This window comes from Oncorhynchus masou, unplaced genomic scaffold (assembly GCF_036934945.1).
Source record: "Oncorhynchus masou masou isolate Uvic2021 unplaced genomic scaffold, UVic_Omas_1.1 unplaced_scaffold_564, whole genome shotgun sequence".
Taxonomy (NCBI): domain Eukaryota; kingdom Metazoa; phylum Chordata; class Actinopteri; order Salmoniformes; family Salmonidae; genus Oncorhynchus; species Oncorhynchus masou.
This window is the reverse complement of record NW_027012059.1, coordinates 414,825-429,937: the sequence shown is the minus strand read 5'-3', so window position 1 is coordinate 429,937 and position 15,113 is coordinate 414,825. Positions and strand designations below refer to the sequence as shown.

Sequence of the window (15,113 nt, the reverse complement as noted above, 5' to 3'; positions counted from 1 at the left end):
ATAGACCATCTGATACTGTTTAAATATGGTTGTATCTTGTTGTTACAGACCATCTACTCCTGTTTAAATATGGTTGTTATAGACCATCTGCTCCTGTTTAAATATGGTTGTATCTTGTTGTTACAGACCATCTGCTCCTGTTGGCTCTCTGGATTGTATTTTCATATTATCACAGCATTTAAACTCTGAGTTTGTCCTGATAGATGATCTGAATCAGGACTGGTTAACATCTAGCTCTGATCAACTCTCAATTCTATCCAATACCCAGAATCTCACTCAGATTGTCAACAGTGTAACGAGGTTGAATATAAAGTTTCCTCTGAAATCCTCTTTGATTGATTTGATCTGAACCAAAACTGCTCATCGTTTTAATGCTTCTGGTATTTGATCACTGTGCTATTGCCTGTGTGAGAGATGGTCAAATTCCTAAACATCCTCCACATGTCATTACGAAAAGAAACCAGAAGCTGTTTGATACTCCAGGTTTTTTACATGATGTATCCAGAATTAAATGGAATAGAATGGAATTAATCCCTGATGTTGAATTAGCCTTTTCTTACTTCCACAATGCTTTCCAGGATGTACGCAATAGGCCCCTTTAAATAAATTCAGGATGAAGGGCAGAGAGAATCCCTGGTTTACTGAGGAACGTACTAAAATCACAAGGGAACTAAATGCTATGTGGGATAAAGCAAGAGGGTCTGGTTCAGCAGATGATTGGACGTCTGAAATATGGGTGTGGCTTTGATCTGAAAAGTGAAAGCAGACCACTACCTGAATTCTAATTGACTGGTGGTCATCTACCTTGCGTAGGTTTAAACACTGGTATACACTGATTTATAAGGCCATATTGTAGGTTTAAACACTGATTTATAAGGTCATATTGTAGGTTTAAACACTGGTATACACTGATTTATGAGGCCATATTGTAGGTTTAAACACTGGTATACACTGATTTATATTGGGTAAAATGCCATAGTAATTTTTTGTCAGGTCAGTAAATAAATATAAATTACAGTCCCATTCTGATTTGCTTCTAACAGAACCAAGAAGTAGAACAGGTCCTGGTGGAAATAGTTTCAGTTACTAAGCAACGAGGTTCTGGAATTCTCTCTCAAGAAGTAGAACAGGTCAGAACCATAGTAAAGACCAGTATGGACTATCAATACAGGTACTGTATGTAGAACCATAGTAAAGACCAGTATGGACTATCAATACAGGTACTGTATGTAGAACCATAGTAAAGACCAGTATGGACTATCAATACAGGTACTGTATGTAGAACCATAGTAAAGACCAGTATGGACTATCAATACAGGTACTGTATGTAGAACCATAGTAAAGACCAGTATGGACTATCAATACAGGTACTGTATGTAGAACCATAGTAAAGACCAGTATGGACTATCAATACAGGTACTGTATGTAGAACCATAGTAAAGACCAGTATGGACTATCAATACAGATACTGTATGTAGAACCATAGTACAGACCAGTATGGACTATCAATACAGGTACTGTATGTAGAACCATAGTAAAGACCAGTATGGACTATCAATACAGGTACTGTATGTAGAACCATAGTAAAGACCAGTATGGACTATCAATACAGGTACTGTATGTAGAACCATAGTTAAGACCAGTATGGACTATCAATACAGATACTGTATGTAGAACCATAGTAAAGACCAGTATGGACTATCAATACAGGTACTGTATGTAGAACCATAGTAAAGACCAGTATGGACTATCAATACAGATACTGTATGTAGAACCATAGTAAAGACCAGTATGGACTATCAATACAGGTACTGTATGTAGAACCATAGTAAAGACCAGTATGGACTATCAATACAGGTACTGTATGTAGAACCATAGTAAAGACCAGTATGGACTATTAATACAGGTACTGTATGTAGAACCATAGTAAAGACCAGTATGGACTATCAATACAGGTACTGTATGTAGAACCATAGTAAAGACCAGTATGGCCTATCAATACAGGTACTGTATGTAGAACCATAGTAAAGACCAGTATGGACTATCAATACAGGTACTGTATGTAGAACCATAGTAAAGACCAGTATGGACTATCAATACAGGTACTGTATGTAGAACCATAGTAAAGACCAGTATGGACTATCAATACAGGTACTGTATGTAGAACCATAGTAAAGACCAGTATGGACTATCAATACAAAGTGACCATTTAGAATGAGGCCCAGTTCAATGAGAGGAAGTCTTAACAGAACTGGGGGATGACAGACAGGAAGTGGGGGTGGAGATCTAATATATTTTTGTGCCAAACACTAAAGCATGATATTGTAATAAATCTACACCCTATTCCCTACGTAGAACACTACTTTAGACCTGGTCAGAAGCACCGTAGTGCACTACGTAGGGAATAGGGAACCATTTGGAACAGAGACAGTAATTCCCCTGAACATCTTCCTCTTCCTCATCTGGTTTCTTGAACAGCCCTTCACTCCTCCCCTCTTCCTCCCCTCCTCCCTCTTCATTCTATTCTATCAGCCACACCACTAGCTCACCTCCACACAATACATTTACAAGTTAAAGACACACCTTGGAATAAATAACAAAGGAAAACTATTACTAGATGAAGTTGAGTGTTTTTTATTATTTCCCATCACCATAAATCATATTTAATCACTGAACAGTAGCAGACCTAACTTCATCTGTTCCTGACTCTTGATAGTGGATTAAAAAGACCATCAATCTCCAATGATATTAAAGTACTATTCTGAACATTACTGATATACTGAGTGGCAAGTCAAGATATCTGCTGGTTTTATTGTTTGGTCAACAGCACCACCTGCTGGACAGGTTTAATGTTGCTGGACTGAGCAGTATGGGAGGATGAAAGATGACACATTTAGGGCCGGTTTCCTGGACATCTACATTGAACATACTGTTTAGTCCAGGACTAGGATTCATCTGTGTCTGGGAAACCAGACCATATAGTTTAGTAGAAAGGAAGTGATACCAGCTTGTAGTGGGCTGACTAGTCCTGAATTGTCCTTTAGTTCCTGGACCATTTTCCATGCAGCTCCAGGTGACAGAGAACACATCAATTAGGACCGAGCCAACAAGCTGATCAATGATACTGAGGAGAATTACATAGAGACAGAGAACCAACTGAGAAAACATATCAATGGTTCTGAATGACAACCAATATACATCAACACCAGACATCATGATTCATGGAAATGTACAATATTAAAACATTGTATTGAATTTTAATTAGTAACAAATCAGTTTACAGTTTAACCAGCTCAGCAGAACCATTATAATTATAGAGCCTAAACCCAGGATAGAGGGGCTGAGTGAATGTGGTCTGGACTCTGTGGAGGAGGGTCATTGTGTCAGAGACACTGTAGAAGGACAGAGTACCTGCCTTGTGATCCAGGTACACTCCTACTCTGGAGGACTGAGGGCCTGATACTTTAGTCACAACATTATTGTGTATGAAACAATAACCACCTCTAGAGCACCATCACTATAGCACAATAAACTCCAGGACTTGTTATTGTCTCCAAATCCACCATCATCCTCTGTTCTGCTGATGTCTTTATATGAGACTGCTGTAATAACACCACCAGTCCACTCCACCTCCCAGTAACAGCGTCCAGACAGACCCTCTCTACACAGAACCTGCCACCAGTAGGTGAATCTGTCTGGATGGTCAGGATATGGTTGGACTTGGCCTGTACAGGTCACCTTTCTGTTCCCTTCAGACAGAGAGAGGTCTGTATATATATATATATATATATATATATATATATATATATATATATATATATATACACCAGGCTGCTGATGTCATGAAATATATATATATATATACACCAGGCTGATGATGTCATGAAATATATATATATATATACACCAGGCTGATGATGTCATGATATATATATATATATATATACACCAGGCTGATGATGTCATTAAATATATATATACACCAGGCTGATGATGTCATTAAATATATATATACACCAGGCTGATGATGTCATTAAATATATATATATATATACACCAGGCTGATGATGTCATTAAATATATATATACACCAGGTTGATGATGTCATGAAATATATATATATATATACACACCAGGCTGATGATGTCATTAAATATATATATATATATATACACCACGCTGGTGATTTCATTAAATATATATATACACCAGGTTGATGATGTCATGAAATATATATATATATATACACCAGGCTGATGATGTCATGAAATATATATATATATATATATACACCAGGCTGGTGATGTCATTAAATATATATATATATATACACCAGGCTGATGATGTCATTAAATATATATATACACCAGGCTGATGATGTCATGAAATATATATATATATATACACCAGGCTGATGATGTCATTAAATATATATATATATACACCAGGCTGATGATGTCATTAAATATATATATATATATATACACCAGGCTGATGATGTCATTAAATATATATATACACCAGGCTGATGATGTCATGAAATATATACACAAAGGCTGATGATGCCATGCTGTCTGTCGGTTTGTATTGATACCTTTTCATAACGACAGCTACAAGATTGATGTTAGACTACAAGTTCATGTTCATGATGTCACTGCGACAACTGTCTACAGACATGTCAATAGATTTAAACCAGTCTTTAGTCTTGAAATCTTTGGTTGTTTCGTACACTACCGTACTCACTCTGTTTAGTACACTACCGTACTCACTCTGTTTAGCACATGGCCTCACATGGGAATCCTTAAAGAGGTGGGTGGGGTCGATACTGAATGGGGGTAGACAAAGAAGAGCTCTCCAGTAGGTGTAACAAAACATTCAAGGCCCATTACCTCAAAAGTGGGGTTACAAGTTTATCAACTTTCAAAGCAGAATTACTTTCCCATTGTTCCTCAACTGTAGTGTCTGATAAACCATTTTCTATCTCTGAGTCTTACTTATCCAATGTAAAAAACACATTTTAAAATATTGATACATAAGATGGAATAGAGCTGGAAGGTCACAGTTGTCATCTCATTGTTACTTAGGGAGCTCGGTCTATTATATAGACAGTGGGTAGTTGCAAAAAACTTCCAACATTCTTTGAAAACCCGGTTGGAAGATTCACGGAATCAGGAGGGAATAAGAACTTTTTGGCGCCAACCTGTTACTCATTGAGACTTTTTTGATATTTTTAAACAGGGAAATAAAACAAAAAATGAAGTTTGAAATGAGTGGGCTAATCCCCTTTAGCCACCTCGTGGCGCCAGATCTAGTGTGATTGAGGCAAAAATAGCAGCTTTAGCCAACTTTTTTGGCTAGCTCTGGCTCTAACAGTACACCAACTGCGGAAAGCCAGCCAAGTTCATTTACTTCTGTTGAAATCAAAGGCTACAAAACATTTCCATACACACAACGGCTGTTAGATCGCAATATGATGCTACTATTGTCACAGCACTATTTACATCATCAGCAGACACTCTTATCCAGAGCTCGGGTTAAGTGTCTTGTTCAAGGGCACATTGGCAGACTTTTCACATCATTTGTTCGGGGATTAGATCCAGAGACCTTGCGTTTACTGTCCCAACGCTCTAGGCTACCTGCTGCCCCATCTGACAGATAGCTAGAGGCTAAGGCTGGATGCTAGACCTGAACTGGCTGTGGTAGCTACTAGCTAGCTAGTTTATTCACCTCAGTCGAGAAGGGTTGAAACGTTACAAAACTAACGTTACATGTCAGTTTGAGATGGTAGACGTTTTACAGGCATCCAGCCTATTGCTTATTTGCGTTGTTTGCAACAGTCGAGATGAAACTTTAGCTAACGTTAAATGTCAGTTTCACTACTAGCTCAATAGTGGGAAGTAGTGGGAGTAGTAGTGGGAGGCTCCGGACTGGGGACCGCCTCTGGAGGCTCCGGACTGGGGACCGTCTCTGGAGGCTCCGGACTGGGGACCGTCTCTGGAGGCTCCGGACTGGGGACCGTCTCTGGAGGCTCCGGACTGGGGACCGTCTCTGGAGGCTCCGGACTGGGGACCGTCTCTGGAGGCTCCGGACTGGGGAACGTCTCTGGGCGCTCCGGACTGGGGACCGTCTCTGGACGCTGCGGACTGGAGGCTTCGTGCTATGGATCATCACTGGAGGCTTCGTGCCATGGATCATCACTGGAGATTCACCCAGGAGGACTGGTCCATGGATCAGGCACAGGACTCAACAGGCTGGGGAGAGACATAGGAGGACTGGTCCGTGGAGCAGGTACTGGAAGACCAGGCTGTGGTGGAGCACTGGAGATCTGGTGCGTATCCCTGGCACCACTCTTCCCGGCTGAATGCCCACTTTAGGCCGGCACCTCCAGAGCGCAGGCAGAGGACGAACCGGGCTGTGGGGGAGCACTGGAGATCTGCTGCTTTCCACTTGCACCTCTCCTCTTGGCTGAATGCCCACTTTTGCCTGGCACGGGCGGAGCGCAGGCATAGGACGAACCGGGCTGTCACAGCGCACTGGAGACACAGTGGGCAGAGCCGGCGCAGGATTGCCTGTGCCGAAACGGCGCACCGGAGACCAAGCACGCTGAGCTGCCACAATCTGCCCTGGCTGGATGCCCACTCTAGCGTCGCACTTGCAGAGAGCTGGCATATAGCGCACCGGGCTATGAGAGCGAACGGGAGACACCGTGCGCTTTACCGCCAAATGCGGTGCCCGACCAGTACCACGCTCCTTACGGTAAGCACGGGAGTTGGCTCAGGTCTGTACCCTGACTCAGCCACTCTCCCTGTGTGCCACCACCTCCAAAAAATGTTTTTGGGCTGCCTCTTGTGCTTAGTCCGCTGTGCCAACTCCTCGTAGCGTCGCCGCTCTGCTTTAGACGCCTCCAGTTCCTCCTTCGGACGGCGATGTTCTCCAGCCCAGGGTCCCTTACCTTCCAATATCTCCTCCCATGTCCATTCCTCCAGAAAGCACTGCTGCTTCTCACCACGCTGCCTGGTCCGTTTATGGTGGGAAGTTCTGTCACGGCCGTCGTTAAAGGAAGACAAAGGTGCAGCGTGGTGAGCATACATTTTCCTTTTTTTGAGTAAATGTCACCAACAAACGAAAAACCAACCGTGAAGCTTACAGGGCAAAGTGACACTAACAAAAATCACACCCTGACCAAACCAAAATGAGACATAAAAAGGCGTGACAACCTGGGCCTTAAAACATTCTGCACTTGAAATTGGGGCAAATGCTTAATAAATTAGAAAAAATGTATACTTAATTAAAATGGGGGGAAATTACATTATTACTTAAGTTATTACATTATGAGATTACAGTAATTTTTGGTTATTACATTATGATTTGCAGTAAGCCTGTCGGGCCCTTCACTCCTAGGGCCACTGACAAGGGGCCATCCAAATCTCCTTTAGTTGATCTTGAGCAAATCCTGGGCATCAAAGGACACCGCTGTGGAGCCCTGGTTGGTGGTGATCACGGGTCAATGCTGTTTCATATTGACGTTGCCACAGGATCCAGGATGGTGCTTCCTGAATGAGAAGAATCAGAGCGGGTTGGTTAGGTTGGAAATGTCATTGCATGTTAACAGCTGTAACATTGTCTGAATAGTGATGAATACCAAGTGCTGTACAGGACTTACAACACATTGAGATGGTACTGAAGCTACGTGATGTGAAGATATGGCTGTTACTGCAGTGGCCTGGTGGACTGACAGAGTTGGTGGGATGAGATGGAGGAGTCTGGAGGTCAAAACATGAACAAACAAACCAAGAAAAACATCAGAAATACTGATTTATTACCAACTGTTAAACTCTAAAATACACAGTTTGTTATGATAAAAACATAATTTACAACAGTTTAAACTGGGTTCTCTGGATTAGACTGAATAAAAGTATGGTTGACACCAATGTAATGTGTAATAGCAGTTGTGGGTTAAGAAGTTGTGTTCCTTGTTGGCAGTGGAAGCTGGAACACACATCACCACCCAGAACATTCTGCTGTTTGTAAATCAACTTCCTCTGATCTAGGTTATGTGTTCCGTGTAACAGAGGTAGTATCACGTTGACATCACTGGAGAAGAATCTGTACTTACCTGATCTGTGGCCTCGCCTGGCTCCTCCCACAAGGAGGTGGAACAACATGGGGGATAATGGGGGAGGGGTGATACCAGCCGCTCAACAACAGACCGACAGGCAGTTCTGGGAAACAGAAGGACATTTCTGAGAAGTCACACCCCTACCTTTGTCTTGACATATCAATTATTGTTTGGTTATGTGCAAGCTGTGGCATATAAATGCAGCATTCAGTGGGGTGAATAAACTCTGAGCTTTTCTCTGCATTCTTTTGAGGTCGTCTGTTTACAACCTAACACCTTGCTTCGATGTATTTACTTTAATGCCTAAATGTTTTGATTCATCTTCAGAATTAGAATGAAATGAACCTTGTTTTCACATTAAACATAAAGAAAAGGTACATGTTCTAATCTTCCCGTCACATGATGACAAACACAAGCAGCATCTGTAACAGCACTGTTTCTAGACAGACAACAGAGGTTCATGATGATAAACACAAGCAGCATCTGTAACAGCACCGTTTCTAGACGGACAACAGAGGTTCATGATGATAAACACAAGCAGCATCTGTAACAGCACCGTTTCTAGACAGACAAACAGAGGAGGTTCATGATGATAAACAGTCTATTACAATTAGAATATAGGTTAACATAAACTATACCTCTTCAGTTAACTTTCATAAAAAATGCTCAAAATTAGTTGAAAAGATTCTTCACCTCCACAAATGAAGTATTTAAAACATGTGATAAAATGTGTAAACAGATTCAAGTTGTGAAATCCACTCATTTGGGATCTGGTGTTACACTAAAAGGGCGTTATCCTCAACGGGATCGGTCTCCCCCTGTGAGACGGTTGAGCTAATGTGATTAGCATGAGGTTGAGCTAATGTAGGCTAATGTGATTAGCATGAGGTTGAGCTAACGTAGGCTAATGTGATTAGCATGAGGTTGAGCTAACGTAGGCTAATGTGATTAGCATGAGGTTGTAAGTAACAAGAACATTTCCCAGGACATAGACATATCTGACATTGGCAGAAAGCTTCAATTCTTGTTCATCTAACTGCCCTCTCCAATTTACAGTAGCTATTACAGTGGAATAATACCATTAGGAGGTCTCAATACAACATTTTGAACAGAATGGTTCATTGAATCAGTCTTCAACTTTGCAAATACACTGCTGACATTTAATGGCCAAAGTCTAAATTGTCTCAAACCTGACATATTACATTATGGCCCAACTCTTGTATTTCAACGATGGGAAGAAAAAACATGTTTTTGTTTGTATTTATCTTTTACCAGATCTAATGTGTTATATTCTCCAACATTCATGTCACATTTCCACAAACCTCAAAAGGTCATTTTAAATGGTATCAAGGAAATGCGTATCCCTACTTCAGGTCCTGAGCGACCCGCAGTTACATTTGGAAATGTCCTTAAGAGGGTATCACTGTCTACAGACATGTCGATAAATGTAGTCTTGTCATCTTTGATTGTTTACTAATACTCTACTGTACTCACTCTGTTTACTAATACTCTACTGTACTCACTCTTTACTAATACTCTACTGTACTCTCTCTGTTTACTAATACTCTACTGTACTCACTCTGTTTACTAATACTCTACTGTACTCACTCTGTTTACTACACTACTGTACTCACTCTGTTTACTAATACTCTACTGTACTCTCTCTGTTTACTAATACTCTACTGTACTCTCTCTGTTTACTAATACTCTACTGTACTCTCTCTGTTTACTAATACTCTACTGTACTCACTCTGTTTACTAATACTCTACTGTACTCACTCTGTTTACTACACTACTGTACTCACTCTGTTTACTAATACTCTACTGTACTCACTCTGTTTACTACACTACTGTACTCACTCTGTTTACTACACTACTGTACTCACTCTGTTTACTACACTACTGTACTCACTCTGTTTACTACACTACTGCCTCCTAGCTTCAAGAGTGTTAATAACTTCTTGGAACTACTCCTCCCGGATCCGGGAGAATTGTCATCAACTGACACTCATTAGCATAACGCAACGGACAAAAAAATCCATCTAGAAAATATTAATATTCATGAAATCACAAGTGAAATACATTGAAACACAGCTTAGCCTTTTGTTAATCACCCTGTCATCTCAGATTTTGAAATTATGCTTTACAGCCAAAGCAAGACAAGGATTTGTGTAAGTTTATCGATAGCCTAGCATAGCATTATGCCCAGCTAGCAGTAGGCAGCTTGGTAACGAAAATCAGAAAAGCAATCAAATTAAATCATTTACCTTTGATGAGCTTCGGATGTTTTCACTCACGAGACTCCCAGTTAGATAGCAAATGTTCCTTTTGTGGCATAAATATTATTTTTGTAGCCGATATAGCTCCGTTATTTCTTCACGTTTGGCTGAGAAATTGACCGTAAATTGCGGTCACGACAACGCCGAAAAATATTCCAAATTAGATCCATAATAATGGCAAACTTTTTTATAATCAATCCTCAAGGTGTTTTTCAAAATATCTGTTTGATGATATATCAACCAGGTCAGTTAGTAGAAACAATGGCCACACAAATCACTCTGAGAGACACCATCTGACCACTAACACAATGTTGTCGCTCATGCTCATTTTTCAAAATAAAAGCCTGGAACTGTCTTGTGACACTAGAAACATTAGGGAAGCTATAGAAAAAGGAATCTGGTTGATATCCCTTTCACTGCTCAATAGGAACGCAGAGGTTTCTAAATAAGAGTCACTTCCTGATTGGCTTTTTCTCAGGCTTTCTCCTGCAATATCAGTTCTGTTGTACTCACAGACAATATTTTTACAGTTTTGGAAACTTTAGAGTGTTTTCTATCAAAAGCTGTCAATTATATGCATATTCTATTATCTGGTCCTGAAAAATAGCCCATTTACTTTGGGAACGTTATTTTTCCAAAAATGAAAATAGTGCCCCTAGTTTCAAGAGGTTTTTAAGCATGTCCCAATTTAGGTTACCAAGCAGCACGAGCTCTGAAGATAGATGGGGGCAATCAGTTCACATATGGTGTCCAGGGCACATCTGGGGGCAGAGGCTGGTTTAAATGATGTTTCTAGAGACAATATTTCTCTCATCGTCACTCAATGCCTATGTTTACCTCCACTGTATTCACATATTGAGCAGGACTGGAGGCTCTACAGTGAAATAAGACAATAAATACCAACCAGAACAGCAATAGACAAGGCATATTGAGCAGGACTATTGACATTGAGGAGAGGCATGCTTAGCCAAGTGATCATAAGGGTTCAGTGAGTTCAGTGGTTGGGGTCACGATTCAGACAGCTAGCTAGGCCGTTTGTAGCAGGCTAGCAGATGGCTAGTGAGCCGGCTACCAGGAAGAGGCTAACAAGCTAGCAGATGATGGAGGAAGTCTGTTTTTAGCCTCCTCGTGCGTTTCCGTTGGTAGACCAGTAGTGATAGATTAGTGGGGTTCCGTGTGGTAAAGGGGACCAGTCCAATTGGCAAAATAAGTATAGTGGCCCAAGATATTGTCCGATGGACCTATATCAGTCGATATGCTCTAGACAGCTAACATTAGCGGGCCGCATTTAGCAGATGGGCGTTCAGGTGACGTCGCGACAAAGGGGCCTGTCGAATAAGCCCCTCGGGCAGATAACGTGGTCCTAGCATGGGCTAGCTCCAGGCTAATTGGTGCTAGCTTCGGGACAGAGATGTTAGCCAGGAGTAGACACACGGACTGCAGCTAGCTAGCTGCAATGATCCAGGCGAAAAGGTACAGAGCTTGCGGTGGGAATCCGGGGATATGGAGAGAAGACAGGTCCGGTATGCTTTGGCTAGAATTGCGTTGTGAAGGCTGGCGAGAGATTTCAGAGCAAAAGATTAGCTGATGACCACTAGCACTGGTTAGCTGACCTCTAGCAAATAGCTAGGACAGAGACATGCATTATATCATTATATATTTCTACAGCGCTTTTTAACCCACACAGGGTTTATAACCCACACAGGGTTTATAACCCACACAAAGGTTTTTGACCTACACAGGGTTTATGCTTTAAAGTTTTAACTTGTCCACACAGGTCTAGACCCATCCGGTCCACAAATATGTCTCACATGCACCACTAATCATGGACTGGAATGTGGCTGTTTGGTTTTTATCAGCAAGCCATCTCTTAAACAGTTGCCAGCCAAAGCTTCAAAAGTCTTGTCCCAGTTAACTCAGAAAGGAAAGAGAGAGATTTTCCTACATTTGAATATAAACATTTATTTTATCAAACAAAACTATGCTACATTTTATCTCTGGGACCCTCGGGATGACAAATCAGAGCAGATGACTGAATGTAAGTACATTATTTACCTACAGAGGTGTCACGGCTGTCGTTGGTGGAAGGAGAGGAGGACCAAAGTGCAGCGTATTCATAATGAGTTTAATGAAGATGAATACTTGAACAAAAAAACAACAAACCGACACAACGAACAGTTCTGCAAGGTGCAACAAAACACTAAACAGAAAATAATCACTCACAACTCAAGTGGGAAAAACAGGCTGCCTAAGTATGGTCCTCAATCAGGGACAACGATTGACAGCTACCTCTGATTGAGAGCCATACCAGGCCAAACATAGAATGCCCACCCCAACTCACGCCCTGACCAACCTAAAATATGCCCTGACCAACCTAAAATAGAGACAAAAACAAGGAACCAAGGTCAGGACATGACAAGAGGTGAATGTATCAAACCAGTTGCTGCTATAACATGTTTTTCTACTCTCACCAAACAATAGTATTATTCCACTGTAATAGCTACTGTAAATTGGACAGTGCAGTTAGATTAACCTCACTAGGTTAGGGGGCACTATTTTCACCACCGGATGAAAAGCCCAAGGTAAACTGCCTGCTATTCAGGCCCAGAAACTAGGATATGCATAGAGTGGGGCAAAAAAGTATTTAGTCAGCCACCAATTGTGCAAGTTCTCCCACTTAAAAAGATGAGAGAGGCCTGTAATTTTCATCATAGGTACACTTCAACGCTGACAGACAAAATGAGGAGAAGAAATCCAGAAAATCACATCGTAGGATTTTTAATGAATTGTTAGCGTCCAGCACCTCGTATAAAGGTTAACAAGAATGTTTTCTGTCCATACAAGACATGTCCTGTAAAGTTTACTGTTACTTACAACGTCATGTAGTCACATTAGCAACAACCATCCCGGTACACCGATCCTGAAGAGATCCTTAAGAGGTATTAATATACTCTGTGAGGAAGAGAGGTAGAGACAGCAGGGTGACTACAGGGTTACCACCACACAGTCCTGTATATATTAATGTACTCTGTGAGGTAGAGAGGTAGAGACAGCAGGGTGACTACAGGGTTACCACCACACAGTCCTGTATATATTAATGTACTCTGTGAGGTAGAGAGGTAGAGACAGCAGGGTGACTACAGGGTTACCACCACACAGTCCTGTATATATTAATGTACTCTGTGAGGTAGAGAGGTAGAGACAGCAGGGTGACTACAGGGTTACCACCACACAGTCCTGTATATATTAATGTACTCTGTGAGGTAGAGAGGTAGAGACAGCAGGGTGACTACAGGGTTACCACCACACAGTCCTGTATATATTAATGTACTCTGAGAGGTAGAGAGGTAGAGACAGCAGGGTGACTACAGGGTTACCACCACACAGTCCTGTATATATTAATGTACTCTGTGAGGTAGAGAGGTAGAGACAGCAGGCTGACTACAGGGTTACCACCACACAGTCCTGTATATATTAATGTACTCTGTGAGGTAGAGAGGTAGAGACAGCAGGCTGACTACAGGGTTACCACCACACAGTCCTGTATATATTAATGTACTCTGAGAGGTAGAGACAGCAGAGTGACTACAGGGTTACCACCACACAGTCCTGTATATATTAATGTACTCTGTGAGGTAGAGAGGTAGAGACAGCAGGGTGACTACAGGGTTACCACCACACAGTCCTGTATATATTAATGTACTCTGTGAGGTAGAGAGGTAGAGACAGCAGGGTGACTACAGGGTTACCACCACACAGTCCTGTATATATTAATGTACTCTGAGAGGTAGAGACAGCAGAGTGACTACAGGGTTACCACCACACAGTCCTGTATATATTAATGTACTCTGTGAGGTAGAGAGGTAGAGACAGCAGGGTGACTACAGGGTTACCACCACACAGTCCTGTATATATTAATGTACTCTGTGAGGTAGAGAGGTAGAGACAGCAGGGTGACTACAGGGTTACCACCACACAGTCCTGTATATATTAATGTACTCTGAGAGGTAGAGAGGTAGAGACAGCAGGGTGACTACAGGGTTACCACCACACAGTCCTGTATATATTAATGTACTCTGTGAGGTAGAGAGGTAGAGACAGCAGGGTGACTACAGGGTTACCACCACACAGTCCTGTATATATTAATGTACTCTGTGAGGTAGAGACAGCAGGGTGACTACAGGGTTACCACCACACAGTCCTGTATATATTAATGTACTCTGTGAGGTAGAGAGGTAGAGACAGCAGGGTGACTACAGGGTTACCACCACACAGTCCTGTATATATTAATGTACTCTGTGAGGTAGAGAGGTAGAGACAGCAGGGTGACTACAGGGTTACCACCACACAGTCCTGTATTTATTAATGTACTCTGTGAGGTAGAGACAGCAGGGTGACTACAGGGTTACCACCACACAGTCCTGTATATATTAATGTACTCTGTGAGGTAGAGAGGTAGAGACAGCAGGGTGACTACAGGGTTACCACCACACAGTTACTAATGCTAGACAGGGGAGACATACAGGTAGTGGGTTAGTGATCCTAGACAGAGGAGACATACAGGTAGTGGGTTAGTGATCCTAGACAGAGGAGACATACAGGTAGTGGGTTAGTGATCCTAGACAGGGGAGACATACAGGTAGTGGGTTAGTGATCCTAGACAGGGGAGACATACAGGTAGTGGGTTAATGTGGGTTAGTGATCCTAGACAGAGG

The 15,113-nt window shown here is 41.8% G+C and overlaps 2 long non-coding RNA genes across 2 annotated transcripts; one reads left to right on the top strand and one right to left on the bottom strand.

Annotated features, from left to right (window-relative positions):
• Positions 1 to 6,949: 6,949 nt before the first annotated feature.
• Positions 6,950 to 13,377, bottom strand: LOC135536170 (uncharacterized). The gene is made up of 5 exons (XR_010454954.1): positions 13,273 to 13,377; positions 8,117 to 8,222; positions 7,664 to 7,763; positions 7,361 to 7,553; positions 6,950 to 7,038 (listed from the first exon to the last, which is right to left on the bottom strand). It is a non-coding gene; the product is annotated as an uncharacterized LOC135536170 (long non-coding RNA).
• LOC135536171 (uncharacterized) lies at positions 7,019 to 8,362 on the top strand. Its single transcript, XR_010454955.1, has 2 exons — positions 7,019 to 7,079; positions 7,375 to 8,362. It is a non-coding gene; the product is annotated as an uncharacterized LOC135536171 (long non-coding RNA).
• Positions 13,378 to 15,113: the final 1,736 nt, after the last annotated feature.